Source organism: Phragmites australis, chromosome 9 (genome assembly GCF_958298935.1).
Source record: "Phragmites australis chromosome 9, lpPhrAust1.1, whole genome shotgun sequence".
NCBI lineage: Eukaryota > Viridiplantae > Streptophyta > Magnoliopsida > Poales > Poaceae > Phragmites > Phragmites australis.
Genome location: NC_084929.1, coordinates 12,659,358 through 12,677,155, shown reverse-complemented (window position 1 = coordinate 12,677,155; position 17,798 = coordinate 12,659,358). Strand labels below are relative to the sequence as shown.

General features: G+C 41.5%; 1 pseudogene; it reads left to right on the top strand.

Annotated features, from left to right (window-relative positions):
- Positions 1–5,878: 5,878 nt before the first annotated feature.
- LOC133927998 (isocitrate dehydrogenase [NADP]-like) lies at positions 5,879–10,073 on the top strand (annotated as a pseudogene).
- The last annotated feature ends 7,725 nt before the right edge of the window (positions 10,074–17,798 follow it).

The following is a 17,798-nucleotide window of genomic DNA, read 5'->3' as shown; positions in this document are numbered from 1 at the left end:
GATTCCATTTATATTAGAGTTTTTACAAAGGTTACTGCCTCATTAAAAACCTAACACCCTGACGAAGGGTTCCCCCTATAAGGAAAAGAGTACAACACCTGTACACTATTTTTATTGAACTGCAGAAAAGAAAATTACATAAATGCTACACTGATACGTGTACCAGGACCGCCAGTGCTAAGACATCTTCTATGGTTACTACACATAAAACTTGCGAAAGTTGTCAGCATTCCAGGTGTGCGGAAGCTCTTCCCCTTCGACAGTGGCCAGCTGATAAGACCCAGGCCTTAACAGCCTCTTCACCAAAAAAGGTCCATCGCACTTACTTTACAGTTTTCCCATGGCCAAAGTATTGGTGAGCCTTCGAAGTACCAAGTCTCCAGGAGTGAACTCCTTCGGGAACACTTTCTTGTCTCTCCATTTCCTAGTTTCCTCCTCGTATATGGTCAACTTTTTGTTGGCCTGCATTCTCACTTCCTCCAGTGCATATTTCGATACTGATTCTTCGTTCTTGACTAATTCATCCATGACTCTAAATGATTTATTTTTACATTCCTCCACAGTCATCCCCTTTTCACTGAAGAGCAAATGAAATGGCGTGAACCCTGTTGGTCTTGTTACTGTTGTTCTCACAAACTACAAGACCTTCGGTAGCTCTTCCACCCACTTTACTTTTGGTAGACCCTGCAAACACCTTGCAACACCAGTAAAGATGATGCCATTTTCCCTCTCCACAACTCCATTTGATTGAGGGTGATATACTGAAGCGTAGTGGACTTTGATTCCCAGACCTTCGTAGAATTTTGTGAATCCTTCGCTGACAAACTGTGTGTTGTTATCAATGGTCACCTCGCGAGGAACACCAAAGAGACAGAAGATATTTTTCCACAATAATTTTTGGACATGTTTTGATGTTATGTTCACCAGCGGCATCGCCTCTACCCATTTCGAGAAGTACTCGACTATGACAAAGGCGTAACGCAAGTTTCCCAGGGCGACTGATAACTGTTCGATAATGTCAATTCCTCACTGTATTAATGGCTAGACTGGTGGTATGAGTTGCGTCTTTGTCGAAGGCCTATTTGAACCCTTGGCCAAGTATTAGCACTCCACACAGCTTCGAACTATGTGCTCCGCATTAGAGACAGCCTTCGACCAAAAGAATCCTTGCCTGTATACTTACCCAATGAGTGCTCGAGTGCCGATGTGTGAGCCACACAGTCCTGCATGTATTTCTCAGAGCAAGTTTTGACCCTTTGCTTGGGATATGCATTGAAGCATTGGTGCACAAACTCCCCTCTTGTACAATTCAGATCCCACAATTTTGTAGTTTCTGGCCCGTTGGGCCATGCACTTCTCCTCAATATTATCTTCAGGCTCATAGTAACCGCAAAGGTATGCCATTTAGGGGACCGCCAATCTTCGCTTTCAATTATAGTCACCGATCGTGCCGCCTGCAAAGGGACCTTGACTACTGGAAACTTCATGTTCTGATAAAACACATCTGGTGGTTTCGGCAAATTTTGCACCGCAGCCTTTGCGAGGTCATCAGCATCGAAGTTGTCATTGCTCGATATGCTCTTGACTGTGAACTCCAGGAAATACTTTTCCATGCTTTGCACTGCTGCCATGTACTTGACCAATTCTGGCTCCTTCGCCTGGAACGTATTTTCAATTTGTCTTGCGACCACCTTGGAGTCTGTCTTAAGTGGGACCCTTCCGGTGCCCAATGCTCGTGCCTTACGAAGCCCAAGGAGAACTGCTTCGTACTCTGTAATATTGTTTGTCGATCGAAACTTGAGCCTGGTGGCGTACCACAATTTCACTCTCGAAGGTGAAGATTCTACCACCACCGCACCAGCACCTGTAGGCCCCCCAAGATCCGTCACAACACACAATCCAAATTGGGTCTAACGGTGCGTCATCTAGAGCTTCGGCCTACAGCGTCCAGTCTGCCATGAACTCCGCTAATGCCTGAGACTTTATCACTGTTCTTGTGACAAAAGCTATCATAAATGGTGCAATCTCTGCAGCGCATTTTGCAATCCTCCGTATAGCTTCACGGTTTTCGCATATGTCATGAAGGGGTAAAGAGGTGGGTACTGTTATCTTGTGAGCTATAAAATAATGGCGAAGCTTTTGCAATGCCATTACTAGCGCATAGGCCATCTTTCCCATTTTTGAGTAAAACCTCTTCGGCCCTACCGAAGCCTCCGATACATAGTATACTGGAAATTGCTGCAATTTGTCACCTTCTTGCATTTCTTACACAAGTACGACACTTACTGCCGAAGGGGATGCTGCTATGTACAGTAACAACTCTGCCTTGGGATCGAGGCTAGACAGGGCCGTGAGCTTCGTCAGATACTTCTTCAACTTGTCGAAGGCTTCCTGCTGCTCCGTGCCCCATTTGAAAGGGTCGTATCCTTTTAGCTTTTTGAAGAAAGGTAGGCTTCGCTCGGCTGATTTTGCAATGAACTGGTTCAGAGCTGTCAATCTCCCTGCTAGGTGCTATGCTTGTTTCCTGATCTGGGGAGGTCTCATGTCAATTATTGCTTTATTTTGAGGATCTACCTCGATGCCCCTTCGTGAGACCAAAAAGCCCAGTAACCTTCCTGATCGCTTACCAAACGCATATTTTTCTGGGTTTAGCTTTAGACCTGCACTTCGCAGGTTTTTTAAAGTTTCTCTGAGGTCATCGAGGTGTGTGTCTTCTCTGATGCTTTTGACCACTATGTCTTTGATGTATGCCGAGACATTTCACCCTAACTGTGATTTCAGCAATATCTGGACCAACCTGGTGAAGGTGGCACTAGCATTCTGAAGGCTGAAGGCCATTCTTACAAAACAATATATACCAAAGGAGGTTCTAAAACTTGTTTTTCTCCTCGTCCTCCTTGGCCATCCAAACCTAGTGGTACCCAGAATATGCATCCAAGAAACTTAACATTTCACAGCCTGCAACGGAGTCCACCAACTGATCAATTCGTGGTAGCAGAAAGTCATCCTTCGGACAAGCTCTGTTCAGGTCTATGAAATCTACACACATCCTCCACTTTCCATTACTTCTCTTAACAAGCACCGGGTTGGCCAGCCACTCATAATGCAACACTTCGCGCATCACTCTGGCATCAAGCAACTTCTGCACCTTAGCCTTTGCTGCCTCTTCCCTCTCCTTTGAAGCCTTCCGAAGCTTCTGCTTCTTGGGCTTTGCCTTGGGGTCTACATTTAGAGTATGTTGAATGATATCTCTGCTGACTCCTTGCAAATCCTTCGGAGACCAGACGAAGATATCTTCGTTGTTGCAGAGGAACAATATCAATATTTGCTCAGCTTCCTCTGTGATTTTTGCCCCAATGACAACTTTTTTGTCTGGCCTATCTTGACATAGCAGCACTTTCTTGGTCTTGCCTTGTGGTCTAGCCTTCACCATCGTTTGTACCTGTAGTTGCTCTTCGTGATCTTCAGGATTTACCGAAGGTCAAGCCACTACATGGACATTTTGCTATCCCGGAGTATTTCCCACTTAAATTCGTGTTGATCTCCAAGCACTGTTATGACAACTCCAGGACCATGCATCTTCATGCACAAATATGCATGGTGTGGTATTGCTCCAAATGTATTTAGGACTCCTCATCCAAAAATTGCATTATAGTGATAGTTGCTGTCAACCACATCGAAGGTGATGTCCTCCATTCGAAAGTTTGATCCTATACCAAATGACACCGGGATTGCTATCTTTCCCAAGGCGTTGATTGCTTTTCCCCCGAAGCCTAGCAGCGGGGACCCAGCCTGCTGAAGGTTACTTCGTTGCAAGCCCATCCTATCTAAAGGATCGGAGAAAATGATATCTGTCGAGCTTCCGCCATCTATGAGTATTCTGTGCACTTCATTTCCTAAAATGTTTGCAGTAATGGCGAAGGTGTCTGTATGTGGGTAATATAGAACCCTCATGTCTTCCTATGAGAAGGTAATGGGCACATGAGAACATTTTGATTGAACATACGTAGGACCTACACCAACATGGTTAACCTTTCGCACGTATTCTTTTTGTTGCCTCTTTGATTCAATTTCCTGATTAGATCCTCCAGTGATTGCCAATACAATATTATACACATGGTTTACTGTGCCCACCAATCAACTGGTTTCTAGAGGAGCTTCAATTGCTGGTCTTGGCAGAGGTGGTGGGAGCTGAAGGCACAGGAATATATTACTGTGTCAGTGCAGCCATTGGTCGCCATTGGTTAGCGAACATTGTTCTTGGGCCATGAGTCTGATTGGATTCCCATGCTTCGCCCTTCCTAGAACGTGTGGCATGATGCATAATTCTTGCAGGGTTTAAGGGTTGTTTCGCTAAGCTTTCCTTCATGGCCATGACCTGTGGACATTGCTTAGTTCTATGACCGGCACCTTCGCTATGTAACTCACAGTATAATGTGGCCGGGTCCAGCACATCCTGTCCTCAACCCTTTCAGCCTCCTTGAGCTCGCCCGCCTTGTACTTTGGTGAACTATTTAGCGACCTCGCTTGGTTTGGATTCTATCTGGTTAATTTCTTTTTGTTTCGACATGTATTCAAATGCTTCGGCTTTTTTGACATACTTCGGTCTGTCTCTAGACTGGCCAGCGTTTGTGTCTCTAGTTGATGCATTTGTCTTAGGCATTTTTTATGCTACCATCTCACTCTTCCTCCGCAGGCGAACCAACTCGGACCTTGTGTACTCTTCCATCTTATTGAACAACTCCTGCACACTCTCCGGCCTCTTTCGTGTGGGCTTTCTCGCCAAAAGCCCCCTTCTGATGCCTTGGATAGCGGCATCGATGATGGTGTCTTCGCTCAAGCCCTTTGCCTAGCAGCGAATATGAATGAAGTGACACATATAGCTCTTTAGTGTCTCCGTTGGCTGTTGCTTTAATGCAAAAAGGTCGCTAGCGGTAACCTTCTCTGCTCGATTTCCTTGAAAATTACTATATAGGGCATTGCACAACTTCTCTTATGAGTAAATGGATCCTGGAGGCAACGCGGAGTACCATGACCTCGGTATCCCTTTGACTGCTAACACAGAGGCCTTCTCTAGTGTCGTGCTGTCTCCTCCAGCGGATTCAACTGCCACCTCGAAACTCATAACGAACTCCTTTGAATCCAACTCTCCGTTAAACATTACTACCCTAGTCATCTTGAAGCCCGAAGGCCATGGTCGGTTCTGCAAGCCAATAGAGAGCAGTGATTCTGGATCACCGACGCATGACCTAAGCTGAAGGTCTTGCGTCGTTTGCGCTGCAACTACTAACGGAGGAGTCATGAGGTGAGTCGATTCATCTGCGCACTGCAATATGTCAATCTCTTCTTGCATTTTCTCCAGTGTTCTTCTAGCCTCGTCGGCTCGCTGGCGATACTCTACGGCCTTCCGACTCGCTATCAAGCTATCCAGTGTGTGCTTTTTCTGCGTAATCTGCCTCTCCAATTCTTTGCCTTCTAGCCTGGCTTTTTTTCCTCTTCTGTCTCATATTCTTTGAAGTTACCAAGGTTGTCCGACTCTTCGACAACATGTGCCTTTCCTCTTTCTCATCTCGAAGCCTCAAAGTGGGCGAGAAGGTTAGCTTCTACCCTTTGCATTGCTACTACTGCTGCATCTTCTTGGAGAGTTGTTTCGTGACGATCTCCGTCCTCTAGGGGCACCTCATCCACATCATTGTGTCCTTGTTACCTGCCGTCAGTTCCACAGGTCGAAGTGTTTACCGGCTCCAACAGCTCCGGAGTGCGTCCGCTGAAACCCCTGCTGGGATTAGCTGTTTCGGCAATATCGCTGAGTCGAATATACCGAGTGGCTTTGTCTTCTTTTTAGGTGCCATGGCTTCGGATTGTTCAATCCCCACGGATGGCGCTAACTATTGGTAATCGAAGTCACCAAACAAGGGGAAGCTTCGGCCCAGAGAGAGAAGGAGCCAAAGGCGGCGAGATGCAACACGTGTTTATGGGGAGATGCGTAAACTAATTGTTCTCTATCCCATCAGTTATAGTGTTGGCCTATTTATAGCCCGTACTCAACCGCTATGTACCATAATTTACAATGTTACCCCTCTAACTATCACATTCTCGACATATTTGGGGGCATTTTGGTACCATTGAGTACATTTGCACATTTACAATTATACCCCAAACCACTATACAGGCTCTCAAGGCACCTTCGACCAGCCTCAGTACTGTGTCCCGAGTCACCCTTTAGTCTCTGCCGAAGTCCTGCCAAAGGCTTTGCCTGCATTGATACTTGGCGTCGCGGGTCGTCCTTCAGTCTCCATGCGAAAGCCCGCCAGAGGCTTCGCCTGTACTCCAACTGTATTATTCATCATTGATCAGGCACCAGTGGACTTCGCCTCAGGATCCGAAGGGGCGCGTAAGATCATTCCCCAACATTAACTTAATCCTTTCTGCTTTGCGGACCTACACAATGTGCACTCTCAGGCTTCCCTCAATTGGGATCCAAACCATAGATAGAGCTAGAAAAAAATTGTCTTTGGAGAGGAGCTGACATTAATTCATCAAAAAAGAAAAAAGCTTGGTGGCATGAGAGAAAGTTTGTAGACAAAAAATGAAAGGAGGATTGGGGGTAATCGATTTCAAAATACAGAATGAAGCTCTGCTGGTCAAACATTTACACAAGTTCGATAACAAATATGATTTTTCTTGGGTGGTTCATTTGATATGGGATTCTTACTACTCTAATCGTCAAGTTCCTTATATCTTGGTAGAGGGTCTTTCTGGTGGAAAGATATTTTAAAATCTTTGGATCACTTTAGGGGTACTGCTTGTTGTTTTGTGGGAAGTGGTGATACAGTTTTTCTCTGGAATGATGTCTGGAGTGATTCTCTTCTCAGAGATCAGCATCCTAGGCTTTTTTTCATATGCAAAGAATGAAAACAGTTCTATAGCAGAATTCTGAGAGGATATGACAGTCCTCAACCATTTCCACACCCCTCTGTCAGAGCAAGCTTTCTAGAAATTTTCAATCCTTACAGCAAAAATGGACTCTATACAGGACAATCACAATCTCTCAAATGTATGTCACTATATTTGGGGTACAAGTGTTTACACAACAAGCAAGTTTTACAAGCTCCCTCTTAGTGGGATACAACCTCCAGATCCTTCCAGATGGATCTAGAAATCTAAATGCATTATAAAGCTGAAAGTCTTTGCTTGGCTCCTGCTCATGGATAGACTGAATACTAGAAATCTTCTCAAGAGAAAAAGACTTAGAATTGAAGGATATGACTATAACTGTGTGCTCTGCAATAGCAGGGTAGAAGAGACAGCCTTCGTTCCATCCCTTCTTTGACTGCCCTTTGGCCTCCAGATGTTGGAGTTTCATCAGTATCACTTGGGATCAACATCTTCAATTCTCCCCAATGCTACATAAGGCAAAAATGGAGTTTCATTAGCCTTTCTTCTTGGAGATCTTCATCATCTCTTCCTGGACTAGCTAGAAGCAAAGAAATGAGTTTATTTTCAGGAATATTAATCCTTCTGTTAGTAGATGGAAAGCTAACTTTGCAAAGGAGGTGTCCTTACAATCTCTTAGGATATCTGTGTCTTTGAGATCCCTGGTCTCTTCTTGGCTTTATGTGCTTCTTTAACTCTTCCTTCTCCCTCCCTCTCTTTTTCTTTGTGTTTTCCTTATACAATTCTTGTTTTTCCTTGTACAGTTTCCTGTTTATTTATTAATATATTTACCATAGTGGGTGTTTCTCCTACTGTTTCCCCAAAAAAAAAAAAAAAAAAACTCACACCTGGTACATTTGCTTTTTGTACCAGGTGACATTTGCTGAAAATGGTTTTCAGATATTTCTGACTTACGTATGAAGCAAGGGTTAAGGAGTTCAACTTGAAGGCCATGTGGAAGAGCCCAAATGGCACAATAAGGAACATTCTTAATGGTAAGCTGCTGTTGTAGGTGTAGTCTGCTCCAGAATTCTCGATACTGACGCTTTTGTTCCTTGCTGACTACCTTTAGGCACTATGTTTAGAGAGCCAATTATCTGCATAAACATCCCATGGCTTGTTCCAGGTATTGAAGACAAAAACAAATTAGTCATCCTTTCTGTAATTTTGTTCTGCTTAACCAAACTGTAGCTAAATTCAGGTTGGAAGAAGCCCATTTGCCTTGGCAGGCATGCATTCGGTGATCAGTACCGGGCAACTGATGCAGTTATCAAGGGACCTGGCACGCTTAAATTAGTTTTTGGTATGTCTACATACGTAATGTTAAATAACCACTGAAATGCTTTCGCAAATAAAGTTTCTAATTGCAATTGCAACTCCTATGCCACCTTTTTTTGTATTATGTTGAGCATTTCATGTGAACAAGTTGACCTCTTCTCCTTTGTTCATTGTCTTTGGGTACTGATAGAGGGAAAAGAAGAGCAAGTTGAGCTGGAGGTGTTCAACTTCACTAGTGCTGGAGGTGTTGCCCTGTCCTTGTACAACACTGATGGCATGGTAGCGTACGCGATTAACATGGTCCTTGAGCCACGTGGCCTTTTTTCTCATCAGTGTATATTTTGGTCCTGAACCCTGTTAGGTATGAGCACCGCCTTATTGATGACATGGTAGCGTACGCGCTTAAGAGTGAAGAAGGGTATGTATGGGTTTGCAAGAATTATGATGGAGACGTGCAATATAATTTCTTAGCTCAAGGTTTTAATCTGCCTGATGCCAGCTTTTACAATCTGTACTCAAGTTATGAGTAATGTTTTCTGCTTGCTTGAGGTTAACAGGTGCTGTTAACTGTCTGATTTTTAGAATTGCAGGTTTTGGATAATTGGGTTAGATGACATTAGTATTGGTACGTGACTAACTTTGTTTCACTACTTAGTCATGATAAATGTCTAATCAGCCATGTTGTTTCTGATTTGGTCAAATACTAACAAAACGAGTCCATTTTACCTCGATGTTGCTTGATTAAGCACGTAATTGTGGTTTGAGAAGAACTGTAACTTTTGTAATTCATAGTAATGCTAATTGGTTCATGTAACTATGATGAGGATATCACTCCTTTGGATACAAGAAACACCGCTAATAATCCTTAAATCCTATAAGGGCCAATTACAAGAGTACGTGCATGATACTTAAACTGCCAGATGAACTCGTTACTCATTGTTCATACTTTCTTAGATGGATTACTACTAAATTCTTGTGATATTTTAATACTTAGGAATATATAGCGATACATTACAAGCTCATCTAGGCTTTATCACTCGAAGGACATCTTCACTCAAAGGACAAGTCGCGCTCTAGTCAAACTTCAAATTTTATTCGGAGTTCTAGGATATCATGTAAGTAGAACATGCATAACTCTCACACACGAAGTGCGTTTGAGACGTTCTTGGATTTGTTGGAAAGCTTATGATGAGTCTTTTTCAATGGATCTAGTCTCGACTAAATATTCCTTATAGCTTAGTTAAAGTCGATGAAATAAGGTGATGTGTCACTATTTGTATCGGGATCAGAGTTCAGGTTGTGTATGCCTCTATCCCTGGCTGTATAACCCTAGGTCAACCTTCTAAGATTCTCCTATATATATACAGTATCCGTCGTAGTTTAGGCTCGGGTTGTACTTAGATTATTCTGTATTAGATAGTTTCGTAATATATCGGTTTGTAGAACCTCAACTCGAGTACTTTATTGGTAATCAGCAATATTTAGATTGCATGTACACGGTCTTACTTATGTTCTTGATTTGCTTGCAAGAAATGTCTTCTTGATGAGGTTGATAACTATAGAGTAGTGATATAGTGGTTGTGAGAGTTTTTATCTGTTCTGTCAGAGTCTTTGAATTATCAACATTAAAGCTTCACTAAATTAACTTATTATATTAATTTTCAAAAGATCGGACACCCGACCCCATCAAACCATGTCCCAGGTGTGCCCTGATAGAAAGACCATCGAAGCTGAAGCTGCCCATTGTACTGTTACCAGTCATTATCGTGTTCACCAGAAAAGGAGGTGACACCAGTACCAACAGCATTGCCTCAATCTTTGCATGGACAAGAGGACTTGTTGCACATAGGTACAACTAGTTTCTTCAGTTCTCTAGTTATGTGGAGGTTTTCATTTGCTTGAGTTTCTGGGTGGTTCATTAGGTAGCAGCTAGCAGCAATCAATTTGCATGCAAATGACACGACAAAAATCTGTAAACATATATCTTTGAGGAGCGTACGCTATGGCCTCACCCTCCCGAGCTCAAATCCGGGCATCACACCTTCTTATAAAAAATTTGGTGGGGCGTCTCCCCCATACATCGAATTTTTTATTCCTTTCAAGCAATTGTAGGAAAAAAATCCTTCGGACCGATTAAAAATTATATAAGACATCAAAAAAGTAATGTTATGTATTATAACAAAACACAAATTTGTCTGTTGCACATGCATAGCACCACTTAAATAATTTGTTAAATGCATTAGATAGTGTATGTTTCAGAATGAGAGATAGTTATGCTATAATTTTTGCTCATGACTATTGTACCATTTATTTCTCCTTTATATATTTTAAAACCATCTAAGTATATGTTAGCATGCTAAAAAATACATAATCATATTGGTTATTTGACTTTAGTTTTGTACAATTATAATAGGTGACCATAAATTTCTATACCGTAGTTTTCTTAAATAATATAATAGATGACCATAAACTTCTATACTGTAGTTTGTTTAAAACTGACTCTTGTTGTATTGTTACTGATTTCATATACATGTTTTTTTGTCGTAACATTATTAATTACACGTGCACGCTGACTATCTTGTGTTATTTCTGTATATATGGAGTCCATTTGCTGCATACTCCAAACATGAAATGCACGAACCTGCTATATTCGTGTAGTTTATCACTGCCTGTATATAGACCATGCAAATTTCATCTTACACTGAAAATACAAATTCCCCTGATTTACTCATATTTTTACTTTGTCACATAATTTTACTTTAATTAGTTTCTTCTTGGATTCTTTGGATTGGGCCATTGGTTGCAGCCTGGTTATTTGTTAGACTTATTTGCATTAGTTAGTTATGCTTTTCGATAATTTATATGGTTTTATCACTATCATGCAAATTAGTTTTGGCTATCATGCACACAAGCAAAATTTTAAGTTTTGGCTATGTATAACTTTATGAAAATTCATGGAAGACATATGCATCGACATGGACAAATATATTCACCAGTTGCTTTTTGTACTTTTAAGTGGCTTTTTTTTCACATCTTGCAATATTATCTTTAGAAGCAATTCCAACTTTATCTTGAAAATTTTTTTTATTCATATTTTCTATAGAGGGATACTCGAGACAGTAGGGTAGCCTGGCGGTTGTTGCGGACATAGGCAGCAAGGTAGTTGGGACTCCACGAGCCATGGGAAATGGAGGAACACCTCATTAGAAAGCTTGGAGCTGGTGCGATGATGACACCAGCTTTGTGCGACAGGAGTGATGGACACGGATCTGGTGGCGGGAGTGCTGCCGAAGATAGAGGAGGCTGGCGGGTCTGGGAAGTATGTTGCATCTGTGTGAGGAAGAAGAAAGAGCTGCAAGGAAGAGATGAGCCAAAGGTGAGAGTCAATCGGTGGGATATTGGATCCAAGGTTGAAGGATGACCGACTGTAAAAAAAAGAAGAAAATTAGTCACCTATCATGTGGAACCTCTCTTATTTCTTTCTTTCTTTTTAATGGGAATAGGGAACGAAAATGATCAAAACAATATAAACGGAAGTTGTAGATAAACCAATTTTCCATGAAAAAAATAATGTGATAGAAACTATTTTTCTTTTTGGCTTAATGGGCATTCAATTGTTATATCTTGAGTTTAATATAAATTTTGAGCTTCGGTCGTAACATTAATGATTCCACATGTATTACATATGCACACGTACTAAGTAATAAGATAAATATAATCCAGAGTCATATGCAGAATAGATTCCATGCTCATAGAGGTTTGTGTACACATCTGCCAGAAAGACACAGATTACAAATGCATCATCCTCGAGGACGAATAGTGCAAAATCCTCAATCAACCAACTAGATCTAAGCCCATGCCTCAAAAGAGATAGAAAACACAATCACTACCTCAGAATAAGTTATCATAAATGGATTTTAAACCCAATCACATACAATTATGAGTTCCGTCTCTGCAATAGTGTCTATAATATCGAACTTGTTACAGATGGTTATAACTCTATCTGTAATAGAGCTACACACAGACAGGTCTAAATAAGACCTGCATTTGTAATATTAGCTACACACATGTTAGTTTCACAATACACACACAAATTGTTCTGAAAAACCATTTGTGCGTATTAAGGGTCACATATGATTTTTGTTGAAACTCGTCTATATAAAGTGTCACAGATTGATTTCTTTCTAAAAACTGTCTATGTGACCTTTTCCCCTCTGAGAACCTATTTTGCTTTCTGGATGCCTTCATGATATAGCATACATTATATAGAAATATACATTAAACAAAAAAAAACATCACACACATATACATAAGAGCATCATATATTATATAAGACATAAGAATATAGATATATAACACATAAGAACACATTGTTCTATATAGACAACCTCTACAGCACACATTGTTTAGAATATAAATCTATATATAATCCCTAATTATATCATCTGGTCTTCTAGAAGGATGAGATGATTGGCATCATTGACGCCGTCTTCCTGAAGGATGAGATGATTGACATCATTGATGCTGCTTGTGTTTCACCATAATCTTAGCAAAAGTATTGTCTTCAATCATCATCTCACTGTCATCCAGATCAGGCTCCATCCTCACTAACTCAGTCATGCGCAAGAACAAAACCACATTGCTTCAAATCTCTTGCTCTTGTTAAGTAAGAGATAATGATTCAAAGTAGTCTTGCAGTTCACGAAAATGTCTCAATTATGATTAGCACCAATAAAAAAATTTCCAACAGGAATAAAAGACAATAGAACATGATTCACATCATAAACTGGGTCTATGGTGGTACCCTTTACAACAATGAAGAACACATATTCCACATGACCGAAATAGACACCAAGCATCCGGACCGTTAAAGCAGCCACAGAAACAACTCCATCCTTCCAACACTTGATAGTAGTAAACAAAGCCATTCTATTGTAGATCTAGGATACACAAACACAATATTACACTCAGTACATAGATCAAATCAAACCCTAACAGAATCGTGATGTAAACCCTACTCACTTCAGTGCAGGGAAGGGGATTCGGAGCCCAGATCTCGAACCTCCCTCGCCAAAACAAACTCTATAAACCGTTAGGAAGGGGATTGGATGGCACCGAGGAGAGTAAGGGAGATGAACTTCACGTCGTTTTACTATGTATATGGGGGTAATGTGAAGTAGAGATCGAGGGGTCAAATTTAAAATAGTACCTGGGTCAGTAACTATATACGGTTTTCAAAAAATCCATCTGTGTCTATCATACAGACACAAATAAATCTTAAAAGAAACTATCTATGATATAAAGTTTTTTTAAACTTCGTGTATGTTTATATGATGGAAACAGACAGATTTGTAAAACTCACCTGTGAGTTTTGGCACACACCTAAACGGTGGTCATGTTATAGGCACATCTATCTTAGCAATGGTCTGTGGGTATTTTGTCAGTGATATGTCCTAAGGAACCGTCTGTGATACTCCATCCACTTTCACTGATTCTGTAGTGGTGGACAAAACTAAGAGCAAAATTCGATAAAAATCTCCCACCAGATCCAAACTCTATATCCTTTTATTTTTACTTGATTTTAAAAGTTGTTTTTGGACCTTGTAAATCAGGAGAAGTCTGTGTTGTTTCTAAGTATATTTTAGCAACTTTCTAATTAAACTGATTTTGAATTTAAGCATGATAATCAAAGCTTCACAACTAGAATATAAGCACACATACATGAACATGTGCCTTTTAAAACAACATAAAGCAATAAAATTGCTACTCAAATTCATAAGGATGTCATATATGGCAATAGACAATAAAAAGTGAGATAGCAAAAGAAACATATGAACACATGTTAAGTTATTTAGTGAGCTCGTAGTGTGGTTACCGAAATAAAAACTATCTAACACTAATGGCTAAAACCGATCATCAATTAGTGTGATAATAACAAATTAGTGTTCTAGACTGCAATTAACAAATTCAATGTCTTGATTATCTAACAATTAAACTATCAGCTTATTTTAAACAGTCTAGTATAACAGACATAACAAGATTAATTGTCAACAAATAAACAAGATAAGATACCAGAATATAAAATTCTACACAACTACACTCTATAACGAGTATTGTATTGACAAACCAATCTCCCCAAGTCTGCTACAGTCATCGAGCATAACAAACCCACCGAAATAACATGCAATTCTTCTTAATATCAGTACCCAGATTATTAGGCACTTGATATAGAAAAATTGCAAGCTAATCTTAAAAGGCAACAAGAATGGTCTAACTTTCCAATGTAGAAGCCAACGGGAAGGTACGTGAATACACTGTCCTAGAAAATAGAGAAACCCCCTCTAAACCGAGGTCAAAGAGTGAATGCTTTCAGAGATATAGTGCCAATGTGTCAACAGCAGAGCACACTACAATTGACATTCGAGGAGCAGCACGACAGCAGTTACAAAACAAGGGCCCCAACATCGGGCCAGGGAGGAACACAGAGGACACCACAGCGCATGGCAAGCCGAGGCCATGGCCCAAACCACACCGAGCGAGTGCACAAGCAGAAGGCGCAGCGAACGGCACACACAACAGCTCAACCACTGCACAAACAGCCGCTAGACAAGTTTGCCCGCAAGACATCGTGTAGCAGAGACCACTGGCCGAGAGCAACAGCGGCCCGAATGGAGGACCGTGACGCCCGCACCTCACCACCACCTGGAAAATCGTGCACAACCATGACGGTACCGAATGGCGAGGACGCAAAGCCAAACAGCAGCGTCGGCATGACGAGACTGAGCAGCCAACCGCGTCGGCGAGCCTCCAAGAGCACGGCCGTGCACAATACGGAGTCCAACCATGATGCAACAGCCCAAAAATATTGAACAAAAAGAAATAAAATTATTTTATAAAAGAAATAAACTTTTGCAAAACTAAAATAAAAAACCTAAATATATATATACATATACATACATATGCATATATATGTGAGAGTCTATATATGTACACGTGTATATATATAAAGGGGATATTTATAAGTTACTAGTTTTCTGCCCGTGCGTCGCAATGGGTGCCAAAAATTTGTTAAACAAAAATAGATTATTTGCCCGTGTGTTGCAACAGGCACTAACAATTTGTCAAACAAAAGTGACGTAATACACGTGGACCGCTCCCGACCTTGGGGAAGCCGGATCTGGCAGGGCCGGAGATGAGCATCACTGTGTGGACACAAGCCAGCGCGCAAGGGGTGGCACAATGGTCGGCGAGGAGGGAGAGATTCAGGCGGCGGGTTGTGTGGGCGGTGGCGGCGGGCATTTGCATTGGATTGGGTGCATGGGTTCGAGGTGTGCGGCTCGGGAGGGGGACGGATGGGTGCCAGGATCATATGTCAGCGCGGGGAGCAAAATGGAGGCAGACCATGGGAAGGAAGCACTACATGCTTTTAAGTGCTTGTTTTAAGAGCATGTTTTATGTGCTTACAAAGCATACATTCTGCTGTACATATACTGGGAGCATGTGATTATTTCCATTAAACATAGAACTATTTTGAAGAGCAACTAAATCAACTTAAAGCATAAATATTTCAGAAAGAAATTTTCTTAGGCTGCTACAATTCTATTTTCATCAATGGTTTCATACTCTTCTACAATGAACAAAATATGAAATGGAGGCACTATATGTTAGATGGTTACTCTTGATAGCAAACCACGAAGCATCTAAATGTCTGCTTAAATTGTTCTCTTGTTTTGCTTGAAAGATGTCAAATATCAATCAAGCTAGTGACATCTCTTGTTTGATTCCAGTTGATGACGAGTACATCATCATTGGGTCCGCAAACATCAACCAGAGGTCCATGGAAGATCTCATTGCAAACATCAAATCACGCTCAAACTCAAACCTCTAATCGAGATTGATATAATTGGACGCGCAACCGTTGAAGATCTCATTGCAATACCTGAACAGTGATCACTAAATATCAGGAATTCCAACAAGCAATGAATTTAGCTACCAGTGTGGGATCAGACAAAATTATTCTCTTGTATACTTCCAGTATCAAAGCAGGATAAAAAAATATTTGTATAACAATCTTCTGATGGCTAAACAAACCCTATCAAGTGTGCTAAACCTGCAAGGGAGCTGACCTGCACAAATGAAAATAACTAAAATTAGATGGATAGAATTAAAAAAAATCAAATCATGATTATGTAGAGTATAAATGACAAATATGTCAGAATACCTCACCTATAACGTAAGGACCCCTATGTAGACAATGTTCCTCGTGTACGTACCACTTTGTTTTGAGCACTTCCTTTTCTTGTCATCAGATGGGAGGGCAAGGACCCTGACGTTCGCTCTGGCAGTGACTCTAGATAGCGCAACGTACAACTAACCGTGAGAGAACACCGGCTCAGGCAGGTAAATACAGATATTGGGGATAGTCTGCCCCTGTACCTTATTGACCGTCATGGCAAAGCTGAGCCTAACAGGAAAATGCTTCCTCTTGAATTAAAAAGGGAACATCTCATCATCAGAGGGGCACATGGGGATCCGAGGCAGAAAAGTTCTCTTTCCAGCATGTTGGCCCAACATAATCTCTGCATCGATGGTATTTCTCTGGAATCCCCGGACCACTAGCCTCGTACCATTGCAAAGCCTGTTCATGGGGTCAATATTCCTAAGCAATATGATATGATAGTTAATCTTGAGCTTCAACACATGTGGAGGCAACCGTTAGGGGTCAACGAGTTAAGGAACTCAAGGGGATAATAGTTATGGGGATCGTCTTCGTACGATCATAGCTATGATACACCATCTCATCCCCTCGAATGCGTCTAATCATCTTCATGTTACTCCTATCCACATAATCATTCCGCATGGACAAGATGGCTCTCGAGGTGATGTAGTTAGGATCTGACATATTATCATTGGGCCTTGGAAAAATGTACTCTATTAGTTTATCAAGGTCAGTGTTCTTCCCTGTATACGACATGCATATCTCATCAAGAAGATGCACGTAGCCATCACCATTGGCATCCTCAGTGCCACCACGAATGCACAGTACGTATTCTGCAAACCACGTGTCGCTCTATGCCCTCATGTTACGTACAAGCTTTAGGTGACGCATGCAATCCCATAGGTACGACCTACGTAGCGACGCATCAATTATCTGAGCCTTTGACCCCTTTCAGACAACAGGGAGGACTTGCCTAAAATCTCCACCAAACACAATTGTCTTCCCACCGAACGTCAGTTCTGGTCGGCTCATTATGTCATGCATGCTATTGTCTAGCACCTCCACCGCCTCTCTCTTAGTCATGGAGGCTTCATCCCAAATAACGAGTGAAGCCGTCCGTAGAAGCTTGGCAGCCCCACTCTATTTCGTGAAGCTACAGAACACACCATCATCAATACTCAACGGTATCTTGAAACGCGAGTGCACAATTCTTCCTCCAGGCATTATGGAAGCTGCAACACCAGACGTAGCTATTGCTGCAGCAATCTTATTATGCCCGTGTATCGTTGCGAGCAACGCCTTGTACAGAAAAGTCTTCCCGGTGCCTCTAGGTCCAACACGCTGCCCTCATCGCTGTCAACAGCAG